General features: G+C 37.0%; 1 protein-coding gene across 20 annotated transcripts in view; it reads left to right on the forward strand.

The window, feature by feature from the left end:
• Positions 1 to 23,078, forward strand: part of Zbtb20 (zinc finger and BTB domain containing 20) — a 732,891-nt gene that overhangs the window by 322,058 nt on the left and 387,755 nt on the right. For 3 of the 20 annotated variants that reach the window (XM_051149949.1, XM_051149942.1, XM_051149947.1), the window contains exon 1: positions 14,198 to 15,079. The exons of 16 other annotated variants lie outside the window; for them this stretch is intronic. The gene's annotated coding sequence lies outside the window, so the exon portion shown is untranslated. Of the gene's footprint in view, positions 1 to 14,197; positions 15,080 to 15,129; positions 15,149 to 23,078 lie in introns of those variants that run through there. One more of the 20 variants, XM_051149946.1, reaches the window with a different exon arrangement.

Raw genomic sequence — 23,078 nt, forward strand, 5'->3', positions numbered from 1 at the left:
GTACACACATGTACATGCTGACCAAACACTTATACACAAAAATAAAAATATCTTTATAAAATTTTAGTCTCTATAAACCTCTTAACTAACATTCATTATATTGACGATTGAATCTGGGAAAATGGGTGGTGATATCTTACATATAAATGGCCAGTTTAAGAGAAAATATAAAAGGTTTGTCTTACTTCATGAAACACACTAGTGTTAGTAAGCTGAATCCTTTTCATTCCTGCTCTGTGTAGTTTTGTTAAATGCCTTTGTGTTCTCATTGCCTTATTTTTGTTACTTCTCAACCTGATGATGTAGCTTATTGCTCTTAAATGCTTTGCTACAGACACATGGAATTTTTTGTCTTCAAGTGTTGGCCTCCTGTTGTTTGCAGTATGTTCCGCCTGAAATTTGGATGACTTTAGGAGTCTGAGCAATATGGTTTGGAAACAGCACCTGTGTTCTTTGTCTATGGCTACTGTATTAATCTATGACCTTCCTGATGATGCAGGGCATCTGTACTTGATTTTCTAATAAGTCTACATGCCACAGTTTAATGTCAGCACCAAGGGTCCAGGTGAGGACAGTGATGCATTCTTTCTGGAAACTAGGTGAGAGAATCCTCCCTGCTTCTGCTGACTGAAGTGTCCCTACCTTGTAGCCACATCACCCATTGGAATGACATAGTTTCACGGTCACATGGACTTGCCCTCTTCTGTCTGTAGGCCCTTCATTTGTTACGAACGCATGTGGTTGCACTTAGGGCTCACCTAGAAAATTCAAGAAAACATCTCCATAAATAAACCTCAAAGTCGCTTATTGTTAGCCATATGAAACAGTACTTATAGATAGAATTGGGGGTTGTATATTTTGGGATAGAAATATTCAAACTATTGTATCATCTTTACCTATGTACCATTCTCTATCCGTAGCCTTGACTCCCATCCTTCACTTACTGTAGGGCAGGTGAAAGAATGGGAGAAGCCTGGGGGGGGGAGGGGGAGAGGAGCTTGGAAAGAAAGTCAGACAGAAAGATTGAAAGAAGGAAAGAAAGTAAGACAGAGCACTGGCTTTGTTGTTTAGTTGAATCAGTTAAACACATGACATGACAGACCTGACATTAAGACTTTCAGAATTAGACGAAGCTAGCTCCCAAACAGTGGTCTGCAGATCTGTTTATTTCATGCATCTTCTTTGACCTTCTTCCCATAATTCTCATCTTAATCATGAAGACATCTAAACAGACTCAAGCACAGTTCTGCCTCCTTCATTGCTGCTGAAGGCAGTCAGAACCCCAAGGCTAAATCAGATGTCAATCCCCTGTCATGCTGCATTCAGGAAACCGGTATGCGGTAGCTGTTGTTCCTGAACATTCCTTCTCATGCTGCATAATGAGAAGGGACACTGAGAAAGGTGGCTATGGGGAAAACATCTGGAAGAAATAAATTTTCCAGGATCAAAGGGCTCCTTGTGTAGCCCAGAGGGTCCTCAGAGTGCTCCTCAGAGCAAACAAACAATTCTGTGGATGAGTCACTGAATTTTTTTTCTTGCCAAAAGCCCACATGTGTTGCAAGAGCTCAAGGAAAAGGGGTGGAGAAAATGAAATTAAAGGAAGTAAATAAATTGATTTTAAAAACCTTTACATATGAATAAGAAACATTTTAACATGGTTATAATCTTTCCACATATCTAGCATTCTCAACATTGTAACACTTATATTGCCCTAGCCTAGAGTAAAATTATGTGCACACAAAATATATTTAAAATACAAAAAATGTGTTAAAGGAAGTGGGGGGAGACTTTGAAGCAACATATCTCTAATACATGAAAATTGGCAGAGGAGAGTGAATCAGAAGTCAGTGGCCCACACCCTAGCCAGTGGCATTATACTGAGAAAAAAAAAGTTACTTATGAATCAGTACAGCCATGCTTTGTTCTGCATGAGTGTTTTAATAGAGCGAGTGTAATATAAGGATCAGGTGGGCTCATGGGAATGGAACAAAAGGTTTTGTAAAATTAAAGCAAAATAATTATAGCTCTAGGTGCAAAGCGAACATACTCCAGCAGTTGATAGCAAGGACCTGCTCAGAGCAGAAAAGTGTGGTGGTGCGGGGGGGGGGGGGGGGTGCATGCTAGAAGGTTTTCTTTTTTTTCCTTGTATTTTTTTTTTACTCACTAACAAAGGCTTTTAATAGGTAACAGTTGTAAAGCGTCTTTGAAAGTAATTAATGCACCCACGCAAAAATTTATTAAAATGAAAATTTAAGGAATTGTCTAAAATGAATTAATTAACAAAAAAAAGAACATCATGCCTTTCTTATTTTTTAAAGAAGGAGAGAAGGTTAAGCAGAGCAGATTTTGTGAGATTGCATTTTAAAATGTTCTTGGTTTATTTAGTATCAGAATAGCCCTTAAAGAGAGAGTTGGCGGGATTTATTATCCACCCCCTTTAGAAATACTAAATCGGGACAAGCATAAAAGGGGGATTGAATTGCCATGCATAAGCTTTACAACCCCTCAAAATGATGATACCTGTTTACAAAATGTCCAAAGTTTAATAAGTTTGCAGAGACCTGTAGGAAAAACAGTGAGGCATTCAGAGGTAGAGGTAGGTCTTTGCTGTTACGCACCTAACCTTCCCCTGTGCTCTTAGGCCAATAGAACTCAGCTTCCTGCCCCCTGTGGAAGATTAGGGCAAAGTCCAAGGATGGTCAGTTTTACCTCAAAGAATTTCTAACTGGTGGGGAAAACATTGACTTCACTGATCAATTAGTTGCATTTGCTTTCTATCCTACTTTCTTTTGTATTGTTCCATACTCAGATACAATTATGAAGTAAATATGTGCAACCCACATGAGCATTTACTCTTTGCAGTGAAAATGACTCCTAGCTGATTACAAAAGTTTCTTCTTTCCGGATGTTGTTGTTGGTTATACATCAAAAACTTAGGTTCTCTAAACCTTCCATGCTGCAAGTTGTTGGATATGACAGCCTTTCTTCCATTATGTCTTATTCTGTTAATGCACTATTCTGGTGGTTTCCTTGAGGAAAGTATTTCTGAAAATCAGGGCAGGTAAGATCATATATAAGGAAGGGAGTGGGTAACACAGTCTCCACTAAATACATACTTATTACACAAGTTCTGTAGTGATAAAAGCACACTGCATTTATATATGATCTGCATGTATTTGAATTACCTTTACCTTTAGTAGTTTTTAAATGTCCCTTATCATGCCTTTCTTATCATTCGAACTGCCGTTCGATTCTGTTTTTGTTTTTTGTTTCCATGACATTGGATTTAGTGGTTATGACTAATGTAGCACTGCTTTGATAGTATCTTTGCTTTTGAAAAAAGCGCAAATTTATAAAATCCTGGTAGAGGACACTGAGCATCCATCCCTTTCTCATGGTCTGTCTGTAAGCCTAGCAAGACTACTTTTTTTATGGAATATGATGTAAAATCGAGTGAAATAAAAAGAAAATGGCATGGCGCTAGAGAGATAGCCAGAGATTGGTTCCCAACATGCACATAGCAGCTCAGAACTCCTTATAACACCAGTTTTTTGTGATCCAGCACCTTCTGGCTTCTGCAATTATCAGACTTTCACATGGTTCACAGACACACTGGCAGGCAAAGACTCACACACATAAAATAGAAAAATAAACAGATAAATGCCTGTATACCTTCATGCATGCATACATACATGCATGCATACATACATACATACATATATACACTACACTATGTACACTTTTAAGAAGAAAAGACTTTGAGGTGTAGTGCTAAGAACTATCTGTTTTCAAAAGAAGGCTCCTAATCCAACTCTGAGCTATGGGAATTGAAATTAATGTGTCTATAGGTCTTTGATCTGGAATGCAATATTTTTCTATTGCTGCTCTAATGGAGTACTGTCAGCCTATCAGCTTACAACAAGTCTATTATTTCCCTGTTCTCCAGGAGCTAACTAGGCTTTCACCAGCTCCTTTCAGCTTGCTTTCATAAGGCTGTAAGAAAGGTCCGAGCTGGTTGTGTTCTTAGCTGGATTGAGAAGGACCCCACTTCTAACTCACACTGTTCCTTGTAGCTCAGAGGGAAATCTCCTCCTTTCCTTGCTGATGACTGGTCAGGACCATCCTTGGCTCCTTGAATGTTGTCCTGAAATCTCAGGGACAGCAATGGTGTCTGAAATCCCATGGGATCTCTCTGACTTCCCCTTTTACCATTTATAGAACAAAATTTAGAATTTCTAAATCTAGTCCAAAAACCTATCTGCTTGTAGGTTGACCTGAGTTAGCCCACCTGAAGTCTGAGGTATTCTCACTGTTGAAATGTCCATAACTCTCACCATACTAGCATAGTTGCTCTGCCACCTACTGTTACAGTACCATGTGCTAAAGGCTCTGGGCATTTATTTCAAGGAATTGCATTTTGGGTTTGTATTTATTTTGCTTATCACAGAAAATTTTGTAAGAATACATCATTTCTATAATGCATTTCTACATAGTTTTGAGTGTTGGGGTGGGAGTGTTTCCAGAAGTAAATAAATTAACATAAAATATTAGTATATGTATTTTTTCACTTGTACAGCTTATAGCACTTGGTAAAAGTGATTTTCCAGCTTGAACAATAAGGTCAGGTAGAAATATAGACAACATAAGTGAGGTAAAGAACTGGAAGTAAGATTCACTGTGTCTGTGACAGTGTTGCTCAAGGTTGACTCTGACATTTGGGACTCAGGGTTTCTTTGTATATTATGGAAGGTATAGAGGCAAACCTGATGGATTCGGGTTTCTCTGATACTGTTTTCTTAAGAAAGAATTGAGCTCGCCAGTAACTTAGCACCTTGTATAATTTAAAATAAGTCTGCATATCTAGGGATTAGAAAAATAAGGAAGAATGTTTTCAAGAAAATAGGATTTCCCAAATAAAATTGAGAATGATTAAAAAACTTGAATGCTCACTACAAAATTTAGTTTAATCACAAATAAAGTATGAAGATATATTTATTAATGTCTCAAGTGTCAGAATCTAGTTTTAATTTAATAAATTTTACTTATATAATAAATTATCAACTAAAGCAAGGATAATTGAAGGTAGATATTTGTTTACATTTTTCTCAAAATATATTCAGTTGTGCTGTTCATGTATTTATAATGATTTAATTTATAATTGATTTTTCAATATTCAAAAATGTATAAATAATAATAAAACACAAACTTGACTAGGCATTATTGTTTTTCTAACAGAATAAGTAAAACCCATAATAGCACCCATGCATGGACATATTCACAGAATGCATTCAGATACTCAGAATATATATGAAGTGCATGTAGTAGTTTAGGTAGATCTACCATATCTATTTCATTTCTTAAATAGTGAATATACTCTGTATATTGTATGTTGCAAACAGAGTACTCCATTGGAGAACAAATTTTGTGACTATAAGCTCACATGGGGGCACATTGCAGCCTTCATTATTTTTAATATAAAGCAGTATTGGTGTCTAAACAAGTTATGTGTAATGAACACCTAGTGCAGTGTGAGACAGCATAAAATTACTCTGTCAGAATTCATTTCCACCTTTACTCTTTTTTTGTGTTAGAGATATAATATTAAGAATGTCAATTAATCACTCATGGCCTCAGTTTCCTCACCTATAAAGCAAGAATGATATTGCTCCCATTTATATTGTATGGTAAGTGTTCCAACAAAATGAGCTAAAGTTAACTTAAGGTTAACTTGAAAATTATAAATTCCTATGAAAAACATTACTTTGTTTTACATAAATATTCATGACTTCTGTTATTATAGTCAAGGAACGGTCTGTTTCTTCAAATATATAAAATCTAGCTTAGATGGAACTAATTTGTTACTCTATTTTGTGTCCACTGTAGTGTCTATGTTGTTTCCTGTGTGTCTGTTGAGTTGGTAGCTACAGTATTAAGTAATAAATAAAACTAGTGAAAAGCAAGGAGTTTAATATTTAATTTGTTTTAATGTTGTTATTTGTGCTAAAGCTAATCAGGACAGTATTAGCTATCAATGAATTGACTAACAGGGAAAAATTTAGAATTAAGGGTTAAAATATATAAACTTGTTATCTGTTGCTTGATAATTAACTCTATTTTTATATTATTTTTAGTAACGTTATAGATTACTTAGTTCTAAATCTCAGCAACAATGAATTAAGAAACTCAGGAGCATATGGGTTAAACTGAACCATCGTGGCAGTTGTACGTGTATGTGTGCCTGTGAGTTTGCTGGTTGTTTTTATGTTTTATTTCCATGTCTCCAAATCATTATTCTCATCCATCTATTTTTGTTTGAACTATTTAAGATATAGATATAAAGGTTCTTTCAGCTAATGAATGATTGGAGGGTATGAGGTGAATTTTAAAGTTTGCTGAGTGCCTTCAATACATATTAGGTGTGTGTGTGTGTGTGTGTGTGTGTGTGTGTGTGTGTGTGTGTGTGTGTGTGTGTGTGATATGTATTTGGGATTTCCTTTCTCTTATCCTTTTCTTGGAGATGAGGCCATCATTATTATTCATGAAGGAGCCATAGGACCACACAACCACTGGGCTTTGTAAGTTAAAAGATCCAGATAAGAGGTTCAGGCAAGGCTAACTTCTGCTCTTAGCCGTTTTTAACTATTTCCTTCATAACCTGGACATCTGGACTGACGTGAGTAACAGGGAAGAAGAAGAGGGGCTAGATGGCAGGAACGGGGTGACAGTATTCCTTTCCTTCATTCCTACTGTGCTGCTCCTTTCTTTTCTTGTTCTTCACTTCCTCTTCCCTTCTTTTCTTCCCTCTTCCTTCCCCCTTCTCTCCATTCTCCCACTCTCTACCTTCTTTCTTCCTTTCTTTACTTTCTTCAACCTTCCTTCCTTTCTCCTTTCATTTCTTTGTCTGTCCTTTTTTTCTGTGAACTGTTTATAGACAATTTACACATCATTTAAATTACAGACACTTTTCATTTGAATGCCAGCATTTTCCTCATGCTTCTCAGTTTCCTTCTCACTGATTCTAACCATATTACCTTTGTCACCACGTCAATTTTAAGAATCCTCTGCCCTGTGCTCTAAGACTACTATTGTCCTGAAGACATCATTTCTGTTTCTGAAGTCATGGAGAGATTAGTGGGACGTGGAATGGCTATGTGTCACTCATGTTCCTTTTCAACAGGTTGGCTCCCTACTTGATCATCATCTAGACAATATTTTCGCAGCGAACAAAATAAATAATTTAATTGCTCTATGAATTTTTTATTATATTAAACAGATTAAGTGATGGCAGAATTATTCTTCTCAGTAGTATATTTAATCTCTTTAGAGAATATAGGCGTGGCCATCTCCAAGTTCTGTGAACAGAGAGTGAGCTCAGATCACAGATTGTATCATGCTAGCACTGTAGGAAGGAGCTAGATTACTGTGTCTTTTCTTTACATCTAACAGTAACTTTGTAGGATAGCTATTTCTTTTTAGCAAAAATAAGTTTAGACAGGAAGAAATGGTGATTTGTTATTACAAATGTCTGTTGGCAATTGAAAATGTTGCTAAGCAGAGTTTTCTTGTAGAATTTGAACTTTCCAGTTGGACTGACTTACTATCAAAAAGTCAAGTTGATTATTCTTCTCTAAATTAATTTGATAATTGGCTGAATAAAATGTTAATGGCAATTAGAAAAGGTAGAATTTTAAAGCTATCTAACAAAATTTTTCTAAGACTGTGTTGTCAGTTTTGTTGTTTTTTTCTTAAACTCTCTCATGAATACTTCATCTTGTTATGACTTCTTGTTTCATGGTGTATTTCTTTCTTGACTTACTTGCTATATGTGTCTAACTTAAACACATATGCATGCATATGCAAACGCACACATATACACATAGGAGAGAGCATGCACATTGGATAGCCCTATGCTTACCTTCCTTCCAGTAAATGGTTCTAAGAAGTTGAAGATTCTTCTTTTCTGTGGCCTGCATATAACTTTGTTTTTAAAATCAATTTCCTACAGAATTATAAAAAACTAAAAATCTATATCCCATGCAGTAAATTACCCAGATGCCTTTCAAACATTGAATACATAATACTACTGTCTTGGGTTCAAGGCAACTCTGTTAAAGCAAAACATTTAATTGGAGCTGGCTTACATTGTCATCAAATGTAAGCTTCAGCACAGGAGATCTCAAACCTCACCGCCACACAGTGCCACACTTTCTCCAACAAGGCCACACCCACTCTTTCAAGGCCACACCTCCTAATAGTTCCACTCCCCATGGGCCATACCTCTTCAAACCACCACACCTAGTAAGCCATGTTGGTAACATTTCTTCAACGGCTCTTAACTTTTCAACCTTCTTAAAGTGCTCTGAATTTTATTTAGTCTCTAATGCTGCCTTTTTAGTCAGCATTATCAGATCTATTTCCTAAAGCTACCCAAACCAAGTAAACTAAGTGTTTAAAAGACAGGACTTTATTCTCTCTATTGTAAATTTTAGAAGCCTTGGATCTGGTGTGAATGATGTGAAAGAGAATCTATCTGATGCCTCTCACTTAGCTTCTGGTGGTTGACTGGCCATCTTTGGCATTCCTTGCTTTATAGAACCTCTCTCTATCTCTGCCTGCATCTTTACATAACATTCTTCCTATGGCTATGTATGCCTGTGTTCAGATTTCTTCTTCCTATAAGGCATGTGTCCTCGGACAAGAGGTCCACTTTATGCCAGTATCACTTCATATTAACTAAATACATCTCCTATGACAGGACTTCCAAATTAGGCCACATTGTGAGTACTGAAGAAATGGACTTTAGTATATCCATTTTAGAACTCTAATTCAACCCATAATAACTATAAGCAATATTTTGATCATATGCCTACCACATAGGTTCTATAAAGATGAATTATGAGTGATTTACAAATTGCTTATAGTTATCAGTCTTGCACACTTTGCCTTTCCCTTAATTTCTTCGATCTTCTTCATTCAGACATGCAGATTAGCATTTTCTTAACTGATAGCATTATACTTTCTTCTGAAAATATTCTACCTTGCCTTAGAAGTTACCCATTAATAGAGAAAGAGCCCTCCTTAGAATTGAGCATGGCATGATATCAGAATGGATAGTGAATTAATCTTTTTGTCTACAGACTTAGGTTATTCAATACATAAAATATTAGCTCACAATGGAATAACGATCAAAGGCTGTGAGTGGGTGAGGAAATGTGGACTTTTAGTCTTAACAGGTTGTTCTCCTGAGCAGGATCCAGGGCCTGTAGCCCCAGGTGCTGACCTACCAGGGTGGCCCATGTGCATCTCAGGGCACCATGCTGATGAGCCTCCCACTGCAGTTCTGATTTTGGCAGCCACAGTAGAATCAGCTCTTTGATCCTTGGAGTGGCTCCTGCCACAGTAAGTGGTTCTGTTTGTTTTGTCCTTCCTTTTGGTCATTACTCCCACCTGGCAGTATAGGACAAAAAAATAGGAGGTGGGAGGGAGTACTGAGGGGGCAATTCAGGAACATGGTCTGCCAAGCATGAAAAGCTACTTAGACTGTTCTGGTTCTGAGAGCACATGTATAGCATTGCTGCCAACTCATTAATGAATACAGTTTATTTTGTATATCACACAAAGTCTGCTGAAAAGCACATTTCCTCATTCTGTCTTGTTGTTACTGAGGTCTTACATCCACCATAAAGAGCATCCAGCCACACAAGTAAAAGTAAAAGTCCTTGTTTTCTCATAGTTTTCTTTCATAAATATCAGGACATGATTGCAAACATCTACTTCATCGTATGCTTTGGTACTTTAAAAGCTGATTCTCCACCATATTTGAAAATAAACTTAGATGTCATCTTTCCACATGAATATTTCATTTAGTTATATGTTTTGTTGAACAAATAATAATTTCATAAATTTATCAATTACGCTATGCTATTTTGATCTAGGAATATATAGTAGAATTACTTAACCAAGTTATTTAACTTATATTTAATATTTAACATATTCATCAATTTACCTGCAGGATATTTTGTTAACAAATTCAATAGATTTTGTAGTAGTCTCAGTTCACTTCTGTACACCGTTTAATAAAGAACATAAAAATCATTATACCTATTTTATAGTGAGGTGCTGAATCTATAAGTTAAGATTTCACAAGGCAGTACATTTAATGTACTACTTACTTAATCCTTCATCCTGACACTCTGGAGTTTAGGACCTTAGCGCATGCCTTTTAAGCCAAAGCACTTAGTCCATTTATGCTTATCATATCTTACACACATCACAGATGAAAGACAGAAAATGAGACATAAGAGAATACTAAATGGCTTAAAGCAAATACCATAGAAAAATCACAGTGAAGATAGGACTTTCTTGGTATGGCTTGGGGTTTTGGTATGTATCTACCTATAATTAGTTTCCAGCCAAGAAATGTTTCCTATTATATATAATCCTGGTTTTTCATATTAATGCATTTGTATTTTTTAGGCCTCAACAATCAACTAAATATCTATCTAAATTTAACTAATTAGTTAATTGATTAATTTTAGACTGAGTTCAATGATTCTTGTTTAGATATAGCTGTAACTCTGGGATCAGGACACTTTGTCTCCCTTTATTAGCTAGTCATCACTTAGATAACTGTTTTTACATGTCAGATGTTTGTATACATAAGTAAAATATGTTAAGTTTGAAAGTTATAAAGTATAGAGAATTTTTTAGGAAAAATTATGAAAATAGCTCTAGAATGTCTGCAATCTTTTTGAGTGTTGCTTCCAGCCAGACAATGATATTTCTTTTGTAAATCTAAAGATACAGATAGTTGATAGGAGTGGAGGCCCAAGCAGACTAACCGTCCCTACGTTCTTCCTATCTATCCAAGTATTTTGGAGAAAGAATGCATGACAAACTTATACATCAGTCTACTTTCCACAGATGACAATTTACAGTTGAGATATCAGCGTGTTCTAGAAACTTCTAACACTTTGGGGCACTGCTTTAGACAGAAAGTAGATATGTGTTGATAGCCGTTTAGGCACCTTCACCTTCCTGACACACACCCAATATGAGAAGCTGTAAAAGTAGACACATCACTGAAGAGTCTAGGCAGTCCCTACATCAAAGAAGCCTACAAACAACCACAAAATAAAACACAAAAACTACTTATACAAGTAAATAATTGATGAGAGCCTTCTTAAAGCCCCTCAGTGACCACTCCCCACCCCTATGGTTACATACCCATTTGACCTGAATTTAGTTTTACAACCATAACTGAACATGTTCCATCAATATTTGATCCATAGTTTATGTCAAGAGTTCAAGATTGTTCTACTAAAGCCAGTGTCTAAACAGAAGAAATAGAGAGAAAGCATCAGAGTGCCACAGGCCAGAGAAATATTAATAGTGGCGTGGAGGCAACATGTGATTATGCAGAGTGGTGACTTCTCCATATAGTCCCAACTAAGCCATTCAATCTCCTTTAAAGAAAAGTTAGCCAGGGTAGTGATAGCATACACTTTTATCCCAGTACTCAGGAGGCAGAGACAGGTGAATCTCTGAGTTGGAGGCCAGCCTGGTCTGCAAAGTGAGTTCCAGGACAGCAAGGACAACACAGAGGAACCCTGTCTTTAAAAACCTAAAATAAATAAATAAATAAGTAAATAAATAAAGTATGTTGATCATATAATAGTCCTTGTAAAAATAAGAATTTATTATAAACATGTATTCCTGTGCCTATATTTTGTCTATTAGCTGTTTCATAAAAACTCCATTTCAGTCATATTAGAAACATCTTCGAAGGAAAACTACCAGACTACCAACTCCAACTTGTTTTCACTAATTTATTTATATTTATTGTGATAGCAACCTTTAATAGTCCTGTGTATGCATCATTTGCTCAAAAATAGTAAATTGTGACTGCATGTGTTTGCCTCACTCTGAATAGTTAAAACACCATATAATATGTACTTCTCAATGATTTCAGTGTTACACATCTTAAGTATATTTATTATAGTCCTTAATAACAAGCTGTTTTATAAGGAAGTAGCTGAGTATCAGAGAAGCTAAATAATTTGACCCTGGCCATACAGCTAATAAGTGACAAAGCTATATTTCAGGCTCAGGTCTTCATAGCTGAAAGTCTGCCTTCACTCTTTTTAAACCACTGTCTTTTCTGTCTCATAATATAGACAGTTGTGTCTTGCATCCTAAAAGTATATGTAATTTGGAAACATAAGTTGTGTTGTGTATCTTTGTTTGCTTGCTTGCTTGCTTTAACCACTTGAAACAATTTCCAAGACAATGTCCTTGCCATTTTTTTCTCATAATGCAGCCTATTAGACTGGAGATACCATAGTGTGATATCCCAGTTTTATTTGTGGGGATACATCTACATTCACTCTTATAATAAATTCAAAACCATGTGAATATTTTAGATTAAAGATAGTATCATAAATGTGCCTATGTAAGTATAACAGTAAGACTATTTTTAGTAACAGAGGTCTTAATGTTTAGAATTTTAATGTATATCTAGTTTCACTACTTGTGAGATTTATAATCTCTTAAATGAAAATGAAATAAGACCTACCTCAGTTTTTCTGATGATTAAGTATGATGCTTTTGTAAATATATGTTTATATAAAATTCTTATATTAGTCACCAACATATGTTTTATAGTCTAATTATTATTACTAATGAGTGCTACTCAAATAGGTAGTGCAAGCTTCATAAATATGCAGTGAATGGATAAATGAACTGCACAAATTCTTTAAATGGCTACATATGACCAACTTACAAGTTTGGTATCCCATATGCTTCTTTACATTTTGAATATCATATAAAACAGATGTTCAATACCATTGAGAATGCCATCCAGTCTCCAAGAGGATCTATATTCTCTGTAGAAGCCATTATAGGACATATCATTACTTCCCCACTTACCACTACACCCTTTGCAATGCACAGCACGTGTTCTCTGACTGAAGCTATCTGTGGCTGCTAAGTAAACTCATATTTCCCCTTTTTGTAATAGTCATACAAATATGAGTTATCTTCTGGCACAATGCAAACAGAAGTGATCGAATATACATGTATGCATGTGATGAACAAAAGATAAATGGGCAGGAAAACACAAAAAGCCAGTATGTACTACTAGACTCCTACTTGCCTGGGACCCCAGGATTATGAGAAGGACAGTGCATACCCCTCTTTGTGCCTCTGTTGGAGATGCCACATACCTTCCTGATGATGACAAGTCATTATAGTTTAAGAATGACTTTGTTTCTTAATAGACTTGTTTTTAAATCCTGAGATGTTTACTATCTAAGGCATTTATCTGAAATTACTATGCACTAAATCTCCCAGTTCCTAGAACTGCTAATCTGATTCTAGTAATAGTTTTAGAAAAGGTTCAAAGGTTTGCTTCTCCGTAGAACAGTCTTCCTACCACTGGTACTCCTGGTCTACCTTCAGAAACAGCTTGTGTGTCATGTCTAAGTGCCTGGTTCATGCTTGTCTGCATGGTTGTAATATGTTTAGTTTTCTATATAAAGGTGAATTTTTTTCTTAGTCTCTAGTAATTAAATTATAAATTTCCTGTAAATAGAGCCTCTGCCTTATTCCTCTCTTATGGCCAATATTATCCAGTTTCTGATACAGAATAGATTCTTAATTAATATCTATCTAATAAATTAACAAACCTACCATTGCACACATCAGAGAAGGAACGTGAATAAAATTTCCTATGTATTTTTATTTTCTTCAGGTGACTGTGACACTTTTGAAATTGACTATGAACATGTTAGTATGCTTCTGAGTTCTCTAGTTGTTTTGAGGGACATTTTCTAATCTTTGAAAAGACATTTTTGTTGTTGTTGTTGCCTATTTGTCCTTTCTCTTTCTTTCTTTCTTTCATTTATTTATTTGTTTGTTTGTTTGCTTTGTTTTGTTTTGTTTACTCTGGGTATATCTTTTACAGCAGGGCTTAAGTGTTTTGTCCATGAGTGACATAATGGAACCCCATGGAAAGCATTATTAATTTTCACTTTTGTTTACATGCTACCTGCTATGTTGCTTTGTTCAAGCACTATTATCAATGTGCTTTGAAAAGATGCATGGTTTGTGTCAGCAAGCTGGGAAAGGTTTTTGTTTTATTTTGGTTTTTTTTTTTTTTTCAACCAAAATTCTTAGGCCTTAATATGATATGCGATATATAGCTAAAAGTCAATCAATGCGCCCTATCTGAACAAATGCCCCATTGTTGCTTTGCTGTTTTGAGGACTGGGCCTGAGCATTTTGTTACAGGCTAACTGAAATGTCCAGTGTCACACAGCCGAGTAAGAGAAAGCCTGACACTCACAACTTGTACTTCTGTGTTCCAGGCTGTTACACAAGCTCACTGAGAAGTGCTGTATACGTCTGATTTCTCAACTTCACCCTGCAGTAAACTTTTGCAATGCCGAGGCTAGAGACCTCCTTTGTAAATGTTGTCTGCCCAGTGCTGGTGTTGGCACCCGGGAGGCCTTAGCTGATAAAAGGGGAAGAACATATGGCTTCCATCTGAATACAAATTGATGGACATAACACGGGAATTCAGCCGCAGTGTCCCCTGTACTGTAAACTGAGAGAGTATGAGTGCATGTGTTTACAAACGGCGTCTGAATTCTCCCACCCCCCTCCACCCCCTTTCCCCTGTATTTTTATCGGCCTGAATCACAGCCATCCTGTGTCGCAGTCTCACTGTGTTATTTGTGAAAATGGCCAGCATGAGGAATTATTAGTTAAAGCTAACAAATCACCCTGACGAGCTGTGCCCTGGCATGGCTGAAGGTTGATTGGCGAAAGTGTTCTTTGGAGAAAAGACTTTTTGTGCTCGTGACGCAGTCAGGGACGGATTATTGAATATGCAAGTTAGAAGAAAAATCACAGGACAAGCAAATTGAGTATTTACTGGCAAATAATTGCTCTCTTAAGCTGTGGCTCTCTTCCTAAATTCTTAGCATTCCCGAGGGTTAGAAAGAAACACAGAAAAATGCATCGGTACAGAGTTCATTTCAAAAAAACACACATAGACTGATGTCTGGGACTTGTGCAGGTAAGTGTGATTGCGTGTGCATGAGAAGTGAGAGAACAAGCAGGAGATGGTAACGTGGCTCTGCGTCTGGTGAGTTGCTTATGGAAGCACAGCTCTGCATATTTCTAAGTTGAGAGTTTAGTTTCTGTGCTGTGTTTATTGTGAAAGTTAGAGTCGTGGAAAGGAGGGTGTTTTCTCAAGTTGTTTGTCTTTATCCGAAGGAAAAGAGAATATGTTAATATTTTGTCCCAAAAATAGTTTCAATTTTGCTCAGATATTTGTGACTATGTACAAAATGATGACTGCATTTAAAGATCTGTTACTTTCAACATTGTTAATTCTGATGTGTCTTAACAGTGTCCCAAACACATGGGGGTACAACTATTACATTTATTTTTAAAAGTAAACACTGTTTTACATTAGGACCTAGCTAGTACTGTTGAAATGTCTACGGGAACATAACAGTTTTCAAGTAGTTCGTAAGATCCGAGCTCTTCTAATAACCAAAGTGTCCTTATTGTCAGTGTGTGTGTGTGTGTGTGTGTGTGTGTGTGTGTGTGTGTTTCATCTGGAATGTTGCTCGGACTCCTGAGTTTTGAGGTCATTGTAAGACACAAGAAACAGCGTTAAAGCCTTTTTTCAGAACTAAATGTAATGAAATAGAGTTATAAATGTAAGGAAATGAAGACTCATGTATAAAATGTAGATAGTAAACAGAAGTGCTCTTTTATAAGTGTAGTTAGATTATATGAACAGCACCCAAAAATATGTGTCTACTGAGGATGAATCAAATGTTCTTTGAAAACCTAGAAAAGGTGTTGTCATTGACAACAAGCTGATTTTGAAATGAGAATAATTGGCTGGCGAAATAGCATTTTAGACTAGTAATAACTACAAAGAACATGGATTTAAAACAAAGGCATAAATATGATTTAGACTAAATTAACTAATTAATAATTGTGAAGTGCTTTAAGAATAAAACATTGACATGATAGTAATAAGAAGAAGAAGAATAAAAATGGAAAATCCAGCAGTTATATAGAAATTAAACCACAGTCAACTACATTAGCTTTCAGAAACTTAGAATTTTAAAATATAAATAAATAAAACAGGTTTTTTTGCCTTCTAATCTGTTTCTTGACCCAAACAATATGTTACCAGTTATGAGTCTTTTTTACTGTATTCTGTCTTACTTAGAGATTAGTTTGTTTTAGCATGTAGAATAGGACTCAAAGTGTAGAAAATATAATTTTTTAAAGATTAAATTTCTACTGGACCAGATTTTCTCAGAGAGTCAGCCTCTTTAAAGTTTTCTATGAGTATTAGAGGGCAAATTTGGTCCTTATTCTGAACTAGCAGAGAGGGCACTCACAGCATATGTTCAGAGGACAGCCATCTGCCTTCTTTAATATGGGCATCACAGCATTATGAGGACTTGGAAAGGCAGAAAATCAGAGCCAGAGTTCTGCGCAAGATCTTAATACTGAGCACTCTGGTTTATTCAAGTGCCTAGCACTCCCCATACTTTTTTTATTTTCTAAGAAAATATTGTTATTACTTTCTGATACATGGGCAGTAATGCCAAAGTGTTGTGTAATGATGTGAACCCATGGCAAATTATTGGTGATCCAGTCTCATTTAACCCACTCAATATGAATATGTGGTTGAAGTTTTGAGCTTGTTATTGGTGGTGAAACTCACAGTGACTTCAAGAAACAGAAGGTGTTGACTATTGGATTGTGTAGAGACGAGTTGGAGAAGACATGGAGAGTTCAGGCTAGAGCCCTGCTGTAATCCAGCTGTGATGCTTTGGTTGTCCACTGGGGGTGGTAACAACAGAAAAGAAAACCAAGGATTAATTGGCATTGTTCCTGGATGTTACTAGCATATTGCCTTAACATCTGGAAGGATTTGAAAATAAAAATATAATAAAGGAACAAAAATCATGTTTAGCTCCAAATATAGTACTATACATTCCAAATAAGTATACTGTAGTATAACCCTGAGCATCCTAGAGTGGTCATATAAGGACAGGCCGAGATGAATATCACTATATATGGCATATCTAATCTGCCAACAGAACATTTCAACATTACCTAAATTGTACTCAAATATGAGCAGCCTGGATGGCTCATTATCAAAGACAAACAAGGGCAGATTATTAGTTCTCAGAATCATGCACTTGAATGGGTGATTATGCCAAAGACCTGTTTAAGTCTAAAAATTAAACAAATACTTTTAAAGGAGCTATAGTTGATATTCATATCAACAAAATTAAAATGCCCTAGTGATGAAAATGACTGTTCTGTTCCTATAGATTGTTTACTGGTAGAATTTTTTTATTAATTTATTCATATTACATCTCGATTGTTAGCCCTTCCCCTGTTTCCTCCCATTCTTCCCTCCCTCCCATTTCTCCCCTTCTCCCCTCCCCTATGTCCGTGACCGAGGGAGACCTCCTCCCCCTATATATGCTCTCAGAATATCAAGTCTCTTCTTGGTAACTAGCTATCCTTCCTCTGAGTGCCACCAGGTCTCCCCATCTGGGGGACATGGTCAGAAAAGGGGCACCAGAATTCGTGTGAGAGTCAGATCTCACTCTCCACTCAACGGTGGAGAGTATCATGTTCATCGGCTAGGTCTTGGTAGGGGTTCGAAGCTTACTGCCTATATTCTCCTTGGCTGGTGCCTTAGTTTGAGGAGGACCCCAGGATCCAGATCTGCCTGTCATAAAGTTCTTCTTGTAGGTTTCCAGGACCCTGTGGGTCCTACTATTTCCTCTTTCTTCCATGCTACTCTTGCCTAAAGTCTCAATCGGATATCCTCTCCTCTGACCCACTTTCTTGGTAAGTAAAGATTTTCATGATACGTATCCCTTGGACTAGTGTTTTGATATAAGTGAGTATATACCGTTTGTCTCTTTTTGCTTCTGGGTGAACTCACTCATTATGATAATTTCTAGATCAATCCATTTGTCCACAAATTTAGGGAAATCCTCGTTTTTAATAGCTGAGTAGTATTCCATCGTGTAAATATACCACAGTTTCTTAGTCCATTCTTCTACTGAGGGACACTTAGGCTGTTTCCATGTTCTGGCTATTATGTATAGAGCAGCTATGAACATGGTTGAGCATATGTCCCTGTTGTGTGGTAGGGCATTTTCTGGGTATATTCCAAGGAGTGGGATAGCTGGGTCTTGAGGAAGCCCTATTCCCATTTTTCTGAGAAAGCGCCAGATAGCTTTCCAAAGTGGTTGTACTAGTTTGCATTCCCACCAGCAATGAAGGAGTGTTCCTCTCTCTCCACATCCTCGCCAACATGTGGTATCATTTGAGTTTTTGATCTTAGCCATTCTGATGGAATCTCAGTGTCGTTTTGATTTGCATTTCTCTAATGACTAACGAGGACGAGCATTTCTTTAAGTGTTTCTCGGCCATTTGATACTCCTCTGTTGAGAATTCTCTGTTAAGTTCCAAGCCCCATTTTGCAACTGGGTTGTTTGCTTTTGTGGTGTTTAATTTCTTGAGTTCTTTATATATTTTGGATATTAAACCTTTGTCAGATGAAGGGTTGTTTAATTTGTACCTCCACAAATTGTAGAACTACAGGTGAATGTGCCTGGTGAATCTCTTATCTTATAGTCTACAGCCTATGAGAAATCTGTTATTTTGAGGAAGTTGATTTTAATTTGACAATTTAGACATGCATGATCTATATACCAAATGTACATACATGCTCATACACACATTTTAATTTTGTTACTTTTGATACCTTGCCCAATTAAGGAATTTACATGGTTACCAGAGATAAATAAACTATCAATGAAGCAAAAATACATGAATTATAAGTATGTAATAAAGATGAAATAAAACAAAATGTTAAATCAAGATAGATGTGAAAGTGGAATCAGGCGTGAGATGGATACACAGATCACTTGCCAGAGTACTGTACAGTTTCAGCATTCTTGCTGCCCAATAAAAAAATGTGGCAAGTTATGCAATCCACAGCATCTGCAAAGTAAAATAAATTCTCTCATTCATCACTAAAGTTTCTTTAAATGATGGGCTTATAATTTAGAGAGGACAATGCTAAGATGCCAGGAAACTTCCACTGAAAAGAGTTATGGATTACAGTATCCCAAGAAGCAGCTTGGAAGTGGATGCAATGCATCCTGAGATGTGGATATGTCAGTTATTACTTCCATCTGGACAAGATGAGATGGAGGAATGGGAGGAGGGGGCAGAAGGAGGGGGTACAAGGAGGAAGGGGAGCGAATGTGAGTGCTGTCAAGTTGATGAACCAAGTTCTTACAGAAAATAAGGAGTTAAGTGGAAAAGAGATCTTCACATTATTATACACACACCACACACACACACACACACACACACACACACACACACACACACACACACACACAAAAGTCCGACATTTCGCCTACATTTGTCATGGCCACTAAAACACATTTTCTCAAACTTACTTCTTGGATCAGTATTACTGGTGCCGGATGTGCATAAAACACTGTTCTGTGGCTGATGTTCTTCTTCCACTTTTACTTTAAGCAGATTGTCAGTCTTTATAAAGGGTTAAAAGACCCCTTTCTGCCTTAAAATTTAGCACTTTTCACCTTAGCCTTCTCTCTTCTTTCAAAGGTTTTAGCAAATGGTCTCCTCTTCTCACAGGCAATTTTCATGGATACACTTCATTTGCTAAGCTAGTCTCTTAACTTTCAAAGGATGATGAGTAAAGCTGGCCAGGGACCACCTGTAGCAGGAATGCAAAGGCATGTTTTAGAAATTTAGAAATTCTGATTCAAAGCCTGTGAAGATGGCATTTGGGGATGTACAGTTTAAAAGACTATCTAGATTAGTCATGCATATTAGAATTATGGTATGTGAAGCACAGCTGGTGAGAGTTCATTATTATAAAACGAACTAATGATTAAGGCATATTCAGTGCTGTGTGGTAAGTGTAATAAAACTGTAATAATATAGCTCAGAACAACACGACATTCTTCAGCCTTTACACTAGATATCACTATCTGACAAAAATTAAAAATGTTTTTGGTAATTGGTGGGAACTTCAGTGCACCACGTCTTGTACTGGATCTACTAAAAGATGGTCTCTCTGTTGTATGAAACACTTCACAATGACGATAATTCTCTGTCATTGGGATATTACATTATCCAAATTAAGATAAACATGAATTGTGTATAAACTGATCAGGAGATCTGGTGGTAATTCAAGATTCTACATAGACATTGGTAATAATTACATCTAGTAGTACACTGATACCACTCAGAGGATATAAAGAAGCTTCTGCAGACCTTCCATTTTCCTCAATGGGAGACTATCTCCTAACACTGGGACTGAAGGAAGTGTCACAGTGACCTCCTAAATACATATCTCCCACCATTAATCAATGATTTGTTATAAAGATCCTTTTAGAAACAGAGAGGAAGGAAGGAAGAGAGGGAGGGATGGAGACAGGTAGAAAGACATACACAGACACACAGAGAGACAGAGACAGAGGCAGAGATTTGTGCGTACACCTGTCACTAGGTGTTATGACCTCCATGTCTCTTTTCTTCTCCCTTCTGCTGTCTAGGCTGTTCTGCAAGATACTGAAGCCTAGACAGACTATCTAGCTGATGAGTGAGACGGCATACAAAGGAGCTCTGGCTGCTCTTACCCAGAACTCTTTGTTCCACAAGTTCTAAATATGAATATAGCAGTCTCCTGAGCAAACATCCTGTAACACTTGTTGTAGCCTCCAGCTAGAATACATGTTAGAGTCATGCTCCTTGTGCCAATTCTTGACTCATTTCTATTTGAATAATCTTGGACAAGATATTGGGCATCATTTGTCTGTGCCACTCTGTTAAACTGGATTCCTAATAGTCATTACCTTGGACATGATCTGAAGAAATGAATATGGGAGGTAATGAGAGGTTCAGCAAACAATGGCTCTTGCCACCAAGCCTGACAACTTGGGTTCCATCCCCTGAACCTACATTGTGGAAAGAGAGAACCACTTTCAGCAAGTTGTCATTTGACCTCTACACAGCCTCCAGTACACACACAAAATTATTAAATTAGTGGGGTTTTTAAATTTATTTAAAGGACTGGTGAGATAGCTCAACAAGTAAAGGACCTTGCCTCCAAATCTGAAAAATCTTAATCTGATTCTCAGAACCAAATGGAGGAAGGAGAGAATGCACATGATGAAACTCACAACTCCTGGAAGTTGACCTCTGACCTCCAACATGTGCTGTGGCAGACACAGCCACACAATCCGCACCCCAACACATACATACATAATGAATAAATACTTGTTAGTTTTTTGAGTATTAGATGCATATAAGATACAAATCACAATATGTAGCACTTAGAGAAAAATACTCAAAAAACAGTATCATTACTGCAATAATTACTGTAGTAGCAGAAACTGAGTATCAAAAGGCTACAGGGGATGTACAGCTCATGAAGGAACTTAACAAGCAGTCGGCTTAGAAACAGAAAGAGAACTTGCTAATTTATTGGGGGGTTATGTTTTCCTGGAATTTTTGAGGTGACCTTCCTCATTATTCCAGGACAACATAAGAAAATTTGTGTACATTTTACCCCCCTTCATCCACACCCACACACCCCCACACCCACATCATCATCATCATCTTCATGATCTTGTTTCCCTCTTTTCATATGCGTATTGAGAATATTTTGCTACCATGATCATGCTTAGCAAATAAGATAAAATGTTGGCCTCAATAAAAACCCTTCAAGGATCTCTATTATATTGTAGTGAGAAGGGATAAATGACTGAACAGAATGGAAAGCACTATATCTATAGAAAGAAGGTGCTTTTTGAGACATGACCTTCTCTGTTCCCTATGACTTCTATTGTGTCATTGGGTGGGGTATATTTTTCCCTCATCTGCTGCAGATACAAAGTAGACCTGTGGGTCCAGGAGCTTCCTTGAAGAAAACTTCTGTGGAGGAAATTTACATATCTTTTAAGGGAGTCAACAACTGCTTTCAGCTCTTTGTTCTGAGAATGTGTGCTTGAGTTTCTTCATAGAGCTGAGTGGTGAGTGGTAGGTGCTCAGAAAGCATCGCATTCTACTAGAGTCATATGGGAGGGCTTCAGCTACAGTAGAGAAGACAGAGGTAAATGTGTGATGGTGGTAAAGTTATCAGGGAGCAGACTAAGAAACACAGTGCTAGAGAAGACCAGAAAACAGAACACATTTTACCTGATATTAACAGCCCAATAATAATGCAAAATGAAAAAATTCAGTAAGTAAAGTTCTAAGTTTTTCATTGCTTAGAATGTGGCATGTGCCTGTAATAAAGTATTTTAAATGGTTAGAAAGTATACTGAAGAAAGAAAAATAAAAGGAAAATGATCACCTGTTAATTTACCACTTGCAGATGACATTTTTATTATTCATCGGGCACTTTTAAGAACTTTTTTTTACTATAAGTGTGTGACTGTTTTGCCTGCATGTGTGTATGTGTACCATGTGCATGTGTGTATGTGTACCATGTCCATGTGTGTATGTGTACCATGTCCATGTGTGTATGTGTACCATGTGCACGTCTGATGCCCACAGAGGTCAGAAGAGGTCTCAGATCCCAGGGACTGGAGTTTATAGGTGACTGAGCTGCCATGTGGGAACGAGGAAGTGACAACCAGTACTGGCTCCCTTGCAAAAACAGTAAGAGCTCCTAACCTGAGCCCTTCTTGACCTCACTTCAGGTACTTTTTAAAGCATGTGCTATGCTCTAAGCTTGAGCTAGCTTGTCACACCTTCTCAGAAGGGAGCGTTTTAATTGGCAAATAGTATGAATGGCAGCCTCAGACTTTGACTCATTAGCTATCTTTAAGTTTAAGCTTACAGACCAGAAGGGTCCCAAGCCCAGTAGTACAGCTACATCAGCCAAAAGGTAGCGTTAATAAAATGTAGAATATCTGTCATGGCCTCCACCTAAAACACATAAGAGAGGCAGGCTTTGGGGGTCA

This window comes from Acomys russatus, chromosome 8, assembly GCF_903995435.1.
Source record: "Acomys russatus chromosome 8, mAcoRus1.1, whole genome shotgun sequence".
Classification (NCBI taxonomy): Eukaryota; Metazoa; Chordata; class Mammalia; order Rodentia; family Muridae; genus Acomys; species Acomys russatus.